Here is a 12,349-nt window from a genome sequence, read left to right on the forward strand (position 1 = left end):
TGAAAATGCTTGGAAGTTGTTTAAAAACACTATATTAGAAGCTCAACTGGAGTGCATACCGCAGATCAGAAAAGGTACCGCCAGGGCCAAGAAGATGCCAGCATGGTTAACGAGCAAAGTCAAGAAAGCTCTTAGAGGCAAAAAGTCTTCCTTCAGAAAATGGAAGTCTTGTCCGAATGAAGAAAATAAAAAAGAACACAAACTCTGGCAAAAGAAATGCAAGAAGACAATAAGGGATGCTAAAAAAGAATTTGAGGAGCACATTGCTAAGAACATAAAAACCAACAACAAAAAATTCTATAAATACATTCAAAGCAGGAGACCATCTAGGGAGGCGACTGGACCCTTGGATGATAAGGGAGTCAAAGGTGTACTAAAGAACGATAAGGAGATTGCAGAGAAGCTAAATGAATTCTTTGCATCTGTCTTCACAGTGGAAGATATAGGGCAGATCCCTGAACCTGAACTAACATTTGCAGGAAGGGATTCTGAGGAACTGAGACAAATAGTGGTAACGAGAGAGGAAGTTCTAGGCTTAATGGACAATATAAAAACTGACAAATCACCGGGCCCGGATGGCATCCACCCGAGAGTTCTCAAAGAACTCAAAGGTGAAATTGCTGATCTGCTAACTAAAATATGTTACTTGTCCCTTGGGTCCTCCTCCGTGCCTGAGGACTAGAAAGTGGCAAATGTAACGCCAATATTCAAAAAGGGATCCAGAGGGGATCCCGGAAATTACAGGCCAGTTAGCTTAACTTCTGTCCCTGGAAAACTGGTAGAAAGTATTATTAAAGCTAGATTAACTAAGCACATAGAAGAACAAGCCTTGCTGAGGAAGAGCCAGCATGGCTTCTGCAGGGGAAAGTCCTGTCTCAGTAACCTATTAGAATTCTTTGAGAGTGTCAACAAGCATATAGATAGAGGTGATCCAGTGGACATAGTGTACTTAGACTTTCAAAAAGCGTTTGACAAGGTACCTCACCAAAGACTTCTGAGGAAGCTTAGCAGTCATGGAATAAGAGGAGAGGTCCTCTTGTGGATAAGGAATTGGTTAAGAAGCAGAAAGCAGAGAGTAGGAATAAACGGACAGTTCTCCCAATGGAGGGCTGTAGAAAGTGGAGTCCCTCAAGGATCGGTATTGGGACCTATACTTTTCAACTTATTCATTAATGACCTAGAATTAGGAGTGAGCAGTGAAGTGGCCAAGTTTGCTGACGACACTAAATTGTTGAGGGTTGTTAAAACAAAAAGGGATTGCGAAGAGCTCCAAAAAGACCTCTCCAAACTGAGTGAATGGGCGGAAAAATGGCAAATGCAATTCAATATAAACAAGTGTAAAATTATGCATATTGGAGCAAAAAATCTTAATTTCACATATACGCTCATGGGGTCTGAACTGGCGGTGACCGACCAGGAGAGAGACCTCGGGGTTGTAGTGGACAGCACGATGAAAATGTCGACCCAGTGTGCGGCAGCTGTGAAAAAGGCAAATTCCATGCTAGCAATAATTAGGAAAGGTATTGAAAATAAAACAGCCGATATCATAATGCCGTTGTATAAATCTATGGTGCGGCCGCATTTGGAATACTGTGTACAGTTCTGGTCGCCTCATCTCAAAAAGGATATTCTAGAGTTGGAAAAGGTTCAGAAGAGGGCAACCAGAATGATCAAGGGGATGGAGCGACTCCCTTACGAGGAAAGGTTGCAGCATTTGGGGCTTTTTAGTTTAGAGAAAAGGCGGGTCAGAGGAGACATGATAGAAGTGTATAAAATTATGCATGGCATTGAGAAAGTGGATAGAGAAAAGTTCTTCTCCCTCTCTCATAATACTAGAACTCGTGGACATTCAAAGAAGCTGAATGTTGGAAGATGCAGGACAGACAAAAGGAAGTACTTCTTTACTCAGCGCATAGTTAAACTATGGAATTTGCTCCCACAAGATGCAGTAATGGCCACCAGCTTGGATGGCTTTAAAAGAAGATTAGACAAATTCATGGAGGACAGGGCTATCAATGGCTACTAGCCATGATGGCTGTGCTGTGCCACCCTAGTCAGAGGCAGCATGCTTCTGAAAACCAGTTGCCGGAAGCCTCAGGAGGGGAGAGTGTTCTTGCACTCGGGTCCTGCTTGCGGGCTTCCCCCAGGCACCTGGTTGGCCACTGTGAGAACAGGATGCTGGACTAGATGGGCCACTGGCCTGATCCGGCAGGCTCTTCTTATGTTCTTATGTTCTTATGAGTGCCATCATATCTCCCCTCAGTCTTCTCCAAGCTAAACATGCCCAGTTCTTTCAGTCTCTCCTCATAGGGCTTTGTTGCCAGTCCCCTGATCATCCTAGTTGCCCTCCTCTGAACCTGTTCCAGTTTGTCTGCATCCTTTTGATTTCAGACAATTCCAGAGGTAAGCAGCTTAAAGTCCAAGTGACTTATCTAGCCTGCCACAGATTTTCTCATTGGTTCTGCAGATCTTCCTAATGCTGTATTGTGTCTTACTAAACTCATTGAAGAGGAAGCACTTTCTGGTGGCAAAGTCCTGGCATACTGGATGAAGGCTAGGGTTGACTATCTTAGGCCTATTACATCCCGATTCAACAGGCATCTTAGATGTGTATGGAAGAGTGGTTCCACATGCAGTGATCTACATGGGCTCCCACTTCCTATAAAGGCAGGCAGAAAAGGATGATCCAGAAATCTGACCTTCACATACTTCACTTGGATGCTACAATATTTTGGTATGCAGAGTGATAAGCTAAAAGATACCATGGCTATATCACAATGTGGATGGGTCAATCAGCATAGCTCACTGCAACTGAAGATGTGCCTTCCCAGCTGACTTGTGATGCAGGGTAAGAATGCATATCCTGGTCCATTATCTGGACCTACTAGGCATGGTTATTTCCTTAGCATTACAACAATCTCTGCATCAGAGCCATCATTAACCATACAATTGCCTTGTATAAAGTGCATTTTGAGAGCTAGAATATTTAGTTTGTGTTATGTTGTGGTTCAAGATCCTCCGTGGCACAGAGTGGTAAGCGGCGGTAACGCAGCCGAAGCTCTGCTCACGGCCGGAGTTCGATTCCAATGGAAGGAGGAAGTCGAATCTCTGGTAAAAGGGGTCGAGGTCCACTCAGCCTTCCATCCATCCGTGGTCGGTAAAACGAGTACCCGGCATATGCTGGAGGGTAAAGAAGGGCCAGGGAAGGAACTGGCAATCCCACCCCATATATACGGTCTGCCTAGTAAACGTCACAAGACGTCACCCTAAGAGTCGGAAACGACTCACACTACAAGTGCGGGGACACCTTTACCTTTACCTTTTATGTTGTGGTTCATTACGTTTAATTTTAACTGATGTTTATGAGACATTAGAGATTATTTTAGTTTTGCTTTGTATCCTGAATAGTTAGAGTACAGCAATCTGTAACTTATATATACACATACTTCAGACAAAGACTGGTATTGTGTATGATTATAAATATAGTTGTAGCTCTAATCTATATAGAGTGACACAGACAGAGAGGCAGACAGATGATAGATGCATGAGTATGCCTTGGGTTTTTCTTCTTGACTGCTTTACATCAGTTACCTCCTAATTGATTCACTTATTCACTTATGTTCTTATGCATCACTCTTTGCGTGTATGTTTTAGCAAAGCTAGAGATTACTTTTAGATGGTGCACTAGGTCAACAAGCCTGTAGCAGCCACATTAGGCAGCATTGCCTAGTGACTGGAAGGAACATAACCTTCAAAAAATTAAAATCCCATCTTCAGGTAGTAGAAACAGGGAAATACACACACAAAGCAAACACAAAAGGCAATGTAAATCATATTCGTCCAAAAGAAAAAAAAATCCACAGTCAGGCAATATCCAGCTGACCTCTTAACAGTGTACAGCTTAATTTTATTATTATTTCTAGAGTGCGTACAGTGTTTATACCATTTGAAGTGGTTAGTGCTAAGTAGTGTTGCCTCAAATTAAAGTTGTGTTCCACTGCATTTTACCTAGCACAAATGACATCAAAGTGGAAACTGAAAAAGGAACATGCTTTAAAGCTAATTGAAAGAAGATCATTTATGTAGTTAGTACCCAAACCACCTGTAAAGCTTTGGAAAAATGTTACAGACGCTTGCTTTTTGCCACCCTAGCTTACTGCAGACAGTATATTAAAAAAAAACCAGCTATTGAGCTCAGTTTGGTGCCCCCTCAGATGAGTGCCCTGGAGCAACCACCCAGCTTGCTCACCCTTAAGGCCAGCCCTGCATCTTCCCAGTCACCATGAAAAGAGGCTAAACTGAGGATGCTGGATTACAACACTCTACTAGAAATCTATTTCTGTATAGAAATTGCTGGGAGGGGGTGATTTTATTGTGGAGCGCTACCAATGACTTCATTGCACAACTAGAAAGTTTCCTTCCTGTTACATTCAGATTTTTAGTGTTTGCATTATTATATATAAAAAACAACTTGTCTATATTGTCTATTATATATAAAAAAACTTGTCTATATTGTGAAAGAAAATAATGAATCCTCATGTCTTGTGAAGAAGATTGCTTGCTGTTAAGATAAATGACAAAATAGGAATATACCATAGGTAATGGCCTTATAATACTGAGTCAAACCATTGAGCCATCTAGCTCAGGACTGCCTACACTGACTGGTAGCAACTCTCCAGGATTTTAGGCAGAGGAGATTCCCATCCCTACCTGGAGACGCCAAGGATTAAACCTGGGACCTTCTGCATGCAACATAGAGTGTAAATACTGTGCAATAGATATCCCTCAGCTTGGGACTGGTATAATATTTCTACTGTATTTAAAAGGAGATTGGGATGGTCTCTGTTAAATGAAATGTTGCTTCATGAAAAATAATCAGATTTATGAGAGAAACAGAGATATGAGCATGATGACATATGTTTCAGGAAGCCAGCAGACAGAACAACAAGGTCCTCAAAGTTCTGAAGAAGCATCATTTAAGACTGAAAAGGAGCAATACCCATCGCCAAGGTAGGTGGATTGTCAAGGTAACAGTGACCCATCCTCCTTTGTGACATCTCTTGCTGCTGGCTTAAAGGTCACCAACTAAAGGTGTCAAGTGTGGGAGTCAGGAGTTGGAAGAGATAGGAGAGGAGGAGGTTAGGAGAGTGGGAAAGCATCTGTGGCAGTTAGAGAAGAAAGTGTTTATTTTTGCTTATATTTTATTTTGTTTATTTTATATTTTGTTTTTCTTTATATTTTGTATATATATAGTGTATAATCTTATATATAGCTTTGTATATTTTTATAGTACAGCTGGCATAGCACAGTGGGGAGGAGAGCCTGACTGGGAGTCCAGAGTCTGTGAGTTCAAATTCCTGCTTGTGTCTCCTGGGCTGGCCAACTCCAGGAATGCTGGGGCCCTTGGGCATCAGTTTGCCCTGGGCCCCGGCGTGTGTGTGCACGCATGCGCACCTGCGTGCCCACACCTGCACGCATGCAGCCCCCCCACACCCCCACCTACCTATCTGCTGTCATTTACCATTGCCCTTAAAGAATTTATTTATTTATTTATTTATTTTAAAAAATTATATCCCGCTCTATTTTCAAAGAACTCAAAGCGGCAAACAAAGCAATCAGATACAAGAGTTAAAATTAACATACTAATAACAGTATTAAACTAAACATAATCAGCATAAAAATCTATCAAAGTTAAAAAACATTTTATACATCACTTAAATTAAACACTTGACGAAATAAAAACGTCTTAACCTGGCGTCGAAAAACTAAAAGAGAGGAAGACAGCCGCACCTCAACTGGTAAAGAATTCCAGAGTATGGGAGCAATCACAGAAAAAGCCCTTGTTCTGGTTCCCATCAGCTGAACTTTAAAGGTTGAAGGAATTACAAGAAGAGGATCACTAGAGGACCTCAAAGGCCAAGAAGGTTCGTAGAAGGAAATACGATCAGATAAATAGAGAGGGCCCAAGCTGTGTAAGGCTTTGAAGGTTAAAACTAGTATCTTAAATTGGATCCGGAAGCAGATCGGCAACCAGAGTAATTGTTGTAATAAAGGGGTTGTGTGGGCCCATAGGCCCGCTCCTGTTAACATTCTAGCAGCCGCTCTTTGAACCAATTTAAGCTTCTGAGCTGTTTTCAGAGGCAGCCCTACGTACAGCGCGTTGCAGTAGTCTAGCCGGGATGTAACTAAGGCATGTGTTACCTTCGACAAGTCGGATATCTCCAGAAACGGGCGTAGTTGGTGAACCAGTCTTAACTGGGCAAAAGCGCTTCTGGAAACCGCCGATACCTGGGCCTCCAGGTTCAACGCAGAATCCAGAAGTACACCCAAACTGCGTACCTGGGTCTTCAGGGGGAGTGCAACCCCATCTAACCTTGGTAAATTCCCAAGATGCGTGTGCGCATCTCTGCCATCAACTAAGATGTTGGCAGGGGCTTCAGTACCTTAGGGAAACCACGGCCGCCATCTTTGTTAAGGGCAATGGTAAAAGACAGCAGACAGGTAAGTGGGGTGGGGGGCATGGGGGGGTCACAGATCGCAGAAGGGGAGTGGAGGGGTGGCTGAGGAGGGCCCTGTAACTCCACGGGCCGTCGGGCCAGTGCCCCACCTGACCGCCCTTTAGAACCGGCCCTGCTCCTGGGTGTCAAGGGCCAGCTAAAGATCACCCCCAACAGTGAGTGGCTCAGGGGTTATGTGCCCTGCCACCTGTGCAGCTGTGGGCAAGCTGCATAGTCCCAAGGAGCCCAGCTGCCCCCCGGCTGGCAGTTGCAGACAAGGAAGGGGCTGGCTTGTGCAACTGTGGCAAGCTGAGCAGGTCCTAGCCAGCTGGGGAGGACTAGCCTCAGAGGGAGGCAATGGTAAACCCCCTCTGAATACCGCTTACGATGAAATTCCTATTCATAGGGTCACCATAAATCGGGATTGACTTGAAGGCAATCCGTTTCCATTTTCATATTTTTATAGATCTTTAGGTCGGGGTGGGGTTGGAGTGGGGATGGGGTTGGAGGTTGGGGTAGCTTAGGTGGGTATTTAGGTAGTTTAGACAGAGCTTTGTGGGGGGGTTGGAAAGAGTTCTTTAAGACAACATCATCATGTTCAAAATGTAAATTAAAATCCTTTCTGCTTCCATTTATAGGGGAGGGTCCAGGTTCCCCCTCATGGCCTTTACCCCCCTGGAGGTGACTAGACCAGTCACTCTGCTACTGTCTTGAGTCCAGAGGCTTCTCTTCATGGTCCCCACAATGCCTGCCTCTACCACCTCCTGAGCTATAGAAACCAGGAGGACTCTCCCTTTATAGTCTTATTCGGTTATATCTACACAAGATAAGCATTCCTGTAATCTAGCTTAAGCAGCTAGCTTCAACCAAGCGTCTCCCCGTTCTGTCCTAGGTTAAAAAGGCTTCACGAGCTCTGACAAACTTGCTGCAGACAATCCAAGGTCCATCCCCTGGTCAGCAAGAAGGGAACAGACATTTCAAGAGAGTTTGTCCCTTCCTCAGTTGTATACAAATGAAAGAGACATGAAGGAAAACAACCTCTAAAAGTTTTGCAGCATTTTAAAGACTAGCAAGAAGGTACTACTACCACCTTCCTTACTGAAAGTTGTTAGTGTGCTGCAGTCCCAACACCCTCGCAAGTGAGATTGATGGGGACGTGAGATAGGGCCTTCTCGGTGGCTGCTCCTAGGTTCTGGAACTCCCTTCCTAGGGAGGCACGAATGGCCCCCTCCTTGCCATCCTTCCTTCGGCAAGTAAAAACTTTTTTATTCCGACAAGCTTTTGGGATAGAAAGTGTTTAGGATTGGGCTTTACAAGGCTTGTTTTATTGTTTTATATTATTATTTGTATTATTTTAAATTGTTTTTAGATTTTTAAGTGCCTTTCACGGTTGTGCATAGTTTAATTGTATTTTAATTGTATGTTTTTCTATGTTTTTAACTACATGTAGTTCTATTTGTAAGTCGCCCTGAGTTCCAGTTTGGAAAAAGGGCTGGGTAAAAATAAAGTTTCAATTTCAATTCAATTCAGTAGTTAGATCAGAGGATGCCAAGGTGCTCCTTCCCAGCACATATATGCCCAAAGAGGCCTTTCCTGGTGCACACTGGGTGCCCTCCCCTCAGCCCACTGAAATTAGGCTTAAAACAAGCATTCTGTTGTACCAACATAATAGATTCCAATTTGTGCATAGTTGCCATGTGAAGTAGAGCTTATGATAGTTTCACTGGTTTTTCTAACGTGACCAAAGGCCCAAAAACATTGGTGAACCCTGAATTAGGAAACTGGACTAGGACCTGGGAGAACAAGATTAAATCAAATTATCAACAGGGATGGGCTCTGCCTTGCATTTTTATGCAGCATGGCCTAGCTTTCTACTATATACCAACTGGCTCCAGTTGGACTTCGAGTCATCCCCAGTCTTTCTGAGGCTTTACAAAGGAAACTGAGAAAAAAACTCATCTTTCATGAGGGAGTCAGCAGGAGCCGTAGAGTGAGCTTGGCCTGACAATTGGGACTGTGACTATGGATACTGGACAGCAGAGAACGAGCTCAGAGCTAATGCTTTTTTCTGAAGATGTAAACATGTAACTTTAAGTGCTTGAGGCAAGGGGATTGGGTATTTGGGGGGTTATTACACTTCGGGCTTTTTGTATCTCTTCGAAAAAACTTTTTAAAACTAAATAAAATGTTATTAAAAATAAGGATTGTCCCAATATTTCTGCAATTTATTCTTGTTGTATTCACAGAGGAGCAAGTGGATGAGCAAGGGAAAGCATGGTTTGTCGAAGTCAAGATCAAGGGCAGCAATGGACCATAACTGTAAGAGCCAGTCCTTTGAGTTTTTTACCCTGGAGCTCTTTTTGCAACAAAATGGAAAGGCAAGGATCTGTTAGCAGGTTATGCAGGGTGTTGGGGGTGTTATGGTGAATCCGTTGTCATTGATGGATCATCTGGTGAGATGTTTGGACTGCCAGTAGCAAGATCCCCCTGCAGGAGTGGGGGATCTAGTAAAATGGTGCTCTTTGGGGACAAGGAGCTAGATAAGGTGCTGATGGGACACCTTTAGTCATGCTTGGAGAAAACAGAGTATCTGAACCTGTTTCAATGTTAATTTAACATTGAGGGTGGAGAGCTGTGCGTTGATAATCTTGGCTGCCGTGACATGAATCCCACAACCTTCTTACCATCAGGTGTGGGAGGAAAGCTATGGAATGATTGGTCGCTTAGAAGGAAGGAACCTGCAAACCTCACTCCAAGTGGCCAAGCTCTCTGTCCATCTCTTCTGCATGAGAGGCACCTAGCTCACATCCTGAGCTAGTTTGCAGATAAAATTGCTCACATTTGGACTGACTTGGACTCCTCTTTAACTACAGTTGTGCCAGATGTCCTCGAAGCTTCCTCTGGTCATTTTTCTATGGATACTTTTCAGCTTGTTAAGCCTGAGGATGTGGACAGGATTCTGGGAGAATTGAGGGCCACTACTTGTTCCCTTGACCCTTGACCCTGGTTAATCAAATCTTCCAGAGGGGGAGTGGCTGACTGGTTGGCATATTTAATTAACACCTCCCTAAAGAAAGGTTCTATGCCAACATTGTTGAAGGAGGCTGTGATAAGACCTTTGTTTAAAAAGCCTTCATTAGACCCTGCAGTTCTTAACAACTTCCGCCCAGTCTCTAAGCTCTCTTTTCTGGGCAAAGTGATTGAAAGGGTAGTGGCTGCTCAGCTCCAAGTTTTCCTGGATGAATCGGAATATCTAGAGCCTTTTCAATCAGGCTTCAGGCCTGGTCATGGGACAGAGACTGCCTTGGTCGCCCTGCTTGATGACCTATGCCGGACATCAGACAGGGGGAGTGCATCCCTGTTGGTGCTGCTGGACCTCTCAGCAGCCTTCGATACGATCGACCATGGTATCCTTCTGGGCTGTCTAGCTGAGATGGGATTGGGAGGCACTGTTTTATGGTGGCTCTGGTCCTACCTGACAGACAGGACCCAGAAAGTGGTGCTGGGAGACTACTGCTCGACCGCCTGGCCGTTGGCCTGTGGGGTACCGCAAGGTTCCATTTTGTCTCCCATGCTCTTTAACATTTATATGAAACCACTGGGAGAGGTTGTGATGCCCCTGTATTTATAATACTGTAGATATGGTAAGTGAGGGTTTATTAGAGTATATATGGTAAGTAGACTGAGTGAGGGGGGGAGTATATGGGCTGGAATGCTGGAGAATGTTGTATTATGATTGGCTGAGCATTTGAGTGTCTGAAGGTATAAATGAGAGGATGACAGATTAGTGGGGTTCTGTTGGTGGGAGTTCTGAGGGAGGTTGGAGTTGGTTTTGTGGGTTCGATTGGATTAGGCTGGTAGTGAGGCAGGTTATTGACAACTAGAAACATGAAGAGAAAAGCATCTGATGAAACCATACGCATGTTAACTATACCTTTAAGTAATCTTGTTATTCCCTGTATATATAAATAAATATTTCTTGGTTTACCAGAACGCCTGATCCTTGGCTGGGTTACACACACCAGAAGGGTTGGCAGGGCTTATACCAAGGTGGGGAAGCAGTATCAATGGTGGCAGTGGTGAAGAGATAGTGTAACATCATCAAGTATCCAGAGCAACCCAGGGCTGTATTCTTTATAGGCACAAAGATACAGGGGGGTTGTGGCCTGCAAGTGCACCCAGACGCAAAGTAGCAATAAGCCAGGAGGAGACTAAGGCACAGTCTCAAGGCAATATTGTTTTACAGGAAGGTCTGGTGGTGCTGCCTAGCAGTGGGATCTTGAGAGATCTTTGCTAGAGCCGGTGAGAGAACCATTTAAAGACCAGGACCCTGAGGTGGGACTGTGACAAGGTGGTGACCACAGGCGGGATCCTAGCAGGTGGAGTCTGAGGTGGGATCCTGACAGGAAGGGTCCTGACAGAGGTCATCAGGAGATTTGGAGTACAATGTCATCAATACACTGATGACACTCAGCTCTGTCTCTCCCTACCACCTGATTGCAGGGAGGGAGTACTCATCCTAAACCGGGGCCTGGAGGCTGTGAAGGGCTGGATGTGGGCTAACAAACTGAGACTGAATCCAGACAAGACAGAAGGACTGCTGGGCAAGGGAAAAACTGCACCAGGGACAGAGTTGCAACCTGTTCTGGATGGGGTTGCACTCCCCTTCAAGTAGCAGGTCCGCAGTTTGGGAGTCCTCCTGGATCCTGCCCTGCTGCTTGAATATCAGGTGGCTGCGGTAGCCAAGAGTGCTTTTGGCCAACTCAGACTGGTCTACTAGCTGCGTCCATTCCTGGAGGCAGTTGACTTGGCCACAGTGACACATGCATTGGTGACATCGAGGCTTGATTACTGTAACACACTCTATGTGGGGCTGCCTTTGAAAACAGTTTGGAAATTACAGTTGGTTCAAAATGCAGCAGCCGGAATATTAACTGGAGCACGGTGCAGGCAGTATATCACCCCTGTGCTTTATCGATGCCACTGGCTCCCAATTTGCTTCTGGGCCCAATTCAAAGTGCTAGTTCTGACCTTTAATGCCCTAAATGGCCTTGGACCAATGTAACTGAGGGACCACTTACGCCTATATGTACCTGCCCGAGATTTAAGATCATCTGCCTCTGGTTTCCTCTGCATGCCTGGAGTGAAAGACATTAGACTGACAGGCACGTGGGAGAGAGCTTTTTCAGCTGTGGCCCCAAGCTTTGGAACATCCTACCCCAAGAAGTCCGCTCTGCTCCCTTCCTGATTGTTTTCCGGAGACTTCTGAAAATGATCTTGTTCTGGAGAGCTTTTGGGAGGGACTGAAGGTAGAGCCTGACACTGATTTTATGCCTTCTACGTTAAATTTTATCCTTGTAGTCCCCTTTAGTACCACTCCCTATATATATGTATATATGTGTGTGTGTATGTATGTATATATAGTATTTTATGTATTTTAATTGTATTTTATGTATTTTAATGTTTTATGATTTTATTGTTTACAATTTTATTATGTACATATTTGATTTTATTCTTGTAAGCCGCCCTGACTGCCCTATTGCAGGGTAGAAGGGCGGGATAGAAATATTTTAAATAAATAAATAAATAGTTGAAAGGGAGCAGCCCTGCATATCTCAACTATGAGCTTTCAAACCAAGAAGCATTCCACCCATGTCCATCCACACCCACATGTAAAATGGGTTTGTCAAGATACTGAACAGCAGAGACTGAGGGCTTGTTCACACGGCAACTTACTGTGAGATTGGTGCTATTTGCATCCCCGTTTAATTTGCATGGTTCACATGCATTGCAGGCAATCGGCAGCTATCACACAGTTTTCCCCTTTAAATCTGTATCAACTTAATCCTATC

The sequence above is a fragment of the Rhineura floridana genome, chromosome 6 (assembly GCF_030035675.1).
Source record: "Rhineura floridana isolate rRhiFlo1 chromosome 6, rRhiFlo1.hap2, whole genome shotgun sequence".
NCBI lineage: Eukaryota > Metazoa > Chordata > Lepidosauria > Squamata > Rhineuridae > Rhineura > Rhineura floridana.